Below are 3,558 nucleotides of genomic sequence, written 5' to 3' on the forward strand. Positions count from 1 at the left end.
TCGAACGATGGCCTAGTCGGCCATCACTGGAAAGAGAGGCCCATTGGACTTGCAAAATTTATATGCCCCAATAAAGGGGAATGCCAGTGCCAAATGAATGGGAATGGGTGGGTAGGGAAGTGGGGCGCGCTATGGGGGACTTTTGGGATAGCATTGGAAATGTAATTGAGGAAAATATGTAACAAAAAATATTAAAAATTAAAAAAAAGAATGAGTTTCTACAGTTGTAATTATTCATGTCCCCACACAAAATATTTCAGAGATACTCTCTACTTCTGTAGTAGAAGAGTATACAAATCAAGCGAGGCATCACTCTTTCATGTAAGAAATGGTACTATTAACTTTATTCTTCATTCTAGAAGTTTCTTAATAGATTTACTCCTACTAGCCTAATTAGTTAAATCATTTTTTTAACATCATATTTGCCTCAGGTATGAATTCCATAAAAATTGCTATTGGACATCTTTTTAAAGGTTTGTAATTTACTAGTCTGGACGTTTTGTTTGGGCTTGTTAATCAACTTCTAGAGAAATTTGTTCTGAGATTTTCCTACATTATAATCTAGAAGCAAAGTTCCTCAAGGTAGGGACTACTCATCAACCACCTCTAACTAGTAGCATTTTTCTAAAAGAAAAAAAAATATTTATATAGTATTTGTGCAGAAAGATTGTTCCATGCTCAAATTCATGTTAAGCTTATGTTTGTTTGTGAAGTAGTTTATGCAAATAGAGCCCTTCAAAAACACTTGACGAAATGTTTTGATATTACTTTCAACCTCATAGAAGAAAGATTGTAGATGTCAAAGGGAAGCAAACAGCATTAGTAAATGAATCTGTAGCATCTCAATTGTGCTATGTGAAATGGCATGGGGAGCAAAACAGACACTCAGAATCACATAGAAGCAAAAAAAGGGAAGAAACAGTGATTCTATGCTTACATTNTCAATAAGTTTCCAAGGGAAATATAACTAAAGAGAAATAATCAATTGCCTTACTTGATGATATGAATTATATTTTTTCTAGAGAGTAAATGCTCTAGAGCTGGAAAAAAACACTGACTACAGCACATTTTTATACTAGGAAATGTGAAGAAATCCTGTTGCTGTGTTCTCATTTAGTGTAATTTAACGTACGATGTTGCTAATTACATGCTGTTAATACTGAGTGAAATAAAGAACTCTAATTCTCACAAAAAAAGGAACAATAACCAAAGGCAAAAGCAAAATAAAAACCTAGAACAGTGATGCCTACAATGCCATAAACCATTTAAGAAGCAATACACATTTTTGTGCTGTTTATGCATTTTATTTGTTTGAATTACATATAAATCAGCTTCATTATTTGAATATAACCTCAATTTAATCCTCTCCTGGCCTCTATAAACTGAAGACAATGTTCAAAACGACTCCTCATCTAGTAGAGACTATGCCAGTATTAAAATCCTCAGAACCCTAAGGTACCTGGAACCCAATAAAGCCAACCAGTATCCAGAACTCCTGAGGCTTTTGCTAATTTCCAGAACCTAAGAGGAGACAGGAACCCCAAACCCAAAACTCCAGACATTATGCAGGTTACCAAAACTCCAGTGGAGAGACACTACTAGACATAAAGTGTCTCTGATTACTGCAACCACTGGGTGTTCAAGGCAGAAGATCAGAGAAGAAAAAAAGCAAGGAGAAATCATCCTCCCAACAAGACAATGTCAAAACTGACACTTAACCCTATAGTATCTCCAAACCCAGACGAGTACAGGCTCTAGTAAGAAACAAACAAGAACACCCAGAGCAATATGCTACCACCAGACCCCACCTACCCTTTTCCAGAAAACCCTGGGTATTCTAACACAGCTGAAGCTCAAGGAAAATACTTTATATTTTAAATCCAATCTTATGAAGATGATACAAGTTTTTAAATAGGAAATTAAAAAAAAGCAAACCCAGAAAGACAGATAACTCTTGTGGGCTACAAGACACTCAACCACTAGCCAATGAGCATACATAAGCTGGACCTAGGACACCCTAACATATGTAGGAGATGCGCAGCTTGTTCTTTATTCAGCCCTACAACAACTGGAGTAAGGCCTCTCCCTAAATCTGTTGATTGCCTATAGATACTATTCCTCTAACTGTGCTGCCTTATCTGGCCTCAGTGGGATAGGATATGCACACTCATGCAGTAACTTGATGTGCCATGTGGGTTTTTACCCAGGTACCTCTTTTCAGAGGAGAAAGAAACAGGGGATGATGGGCATGTTTAAGTGAAGGGGTAAATAAGGCATGGGGGTGCCATGATTCAGATATAAAATGAATAAATAAATAAATATATGAGTAAATGAATATATATGTATAGATAATCTATATTGAATACATAAATGAATAAAGCAAAAGAAATCTAGAAAAGCACAAACAAGTGAATGAAATAAACAAGTTCAAGACCTCAATATAGAAATATCTATGCCTCAAATGCAAGGGTACCCACATTTGTAAAAGAAACAATGCTAAAGCTTAATTATACACTGAACCCAACACATTAACAGTGGGAGTCAGCAACATCCCACTCTCAACAATGGGTAAGTCATCCAGAGTGAAAATAAATGCTGAAATAATGGAACTAATAAATTCTCTGACACAAACATCCCTAACAGATACCTGCAGACCATTTCATCTAAACATAAGAGGATATACCTTCTTCTCAGCAAATCATACAACATTCTCCAAAATTGAATACACACTTTCTCACAGAGCAAATCTCAAAAGATATGAGAATATTGAAATAACCTCATGTATCTTATCAGACCAGTATGAATTAATGCAGGATTTCAACAAAAATAGAAACAGCAGAAAGCCTATAAAGTCAGGAAAACTGAACAACACTCTACTGAATGACCACTGGGTCAAGGCAGAAATAAAACAATTAAAGACTTGCTAGAACTCAATGAAAAAGAATGAACAACATACCCAAAACCTATTTAACACAATGAAAACACTGGTAAGAGGAAAGCTCATAGCACTAAGTGCTTCATGAAGAAATTAGCATGAATCCATGCTAGTAAACTAAAAGCATAAATAAAATAATCAAAAAACAACAAAAGAAAACAAACAAAACAAAAAACTCTAGCACAAAATGAAACAAATACACCCAAGTGGAGTAGAAGTCAGACATAATCAATCTGAGGGATGAAATCAATAAAGTAGAAACAAAGAGATCAATACAATGAATCAATGAAATAAAGAGTTAGTTCTTTGAGAAATACACAAGACAAATCAAACTTTATCCAAACTAACTACAAGGCAGAGAGGGAATATCCCAATAAATAAAATCAGTAATGGAAAAGGGGACATAATAGCATTGAGAAATTTCACTGATCATTTTGTCATACTGTGAATACCTGTATTCCATAGAATTGGAATAGCTAAAAGAAATTCATAAATTTCTTGAGACATACCAGTTACCAAAGTAAAGTCAAGACCAGATAAACTTTTAAAATAGACCCATAGCCAGTAAGGAAATAGATATAGTCATTGATGTTTTCCATTGGGGGAAAAAAACAAAGAAAGAA

This window comes from Mus caroli, unplaced genomic scaffold (genome assembly GCF_900094665.2).
Source record: "Mus caroli unplaced genomic scaffold, CAROLI_EIJ_v1.1 scaffold_18538_1, whole genome shotgun sequence".
Taxonomy (NCBI): Eukaryota; Metazoa; Chordata; class Mammalia; order Rodentia; family Muridae; genus Mus; species Mus caroli.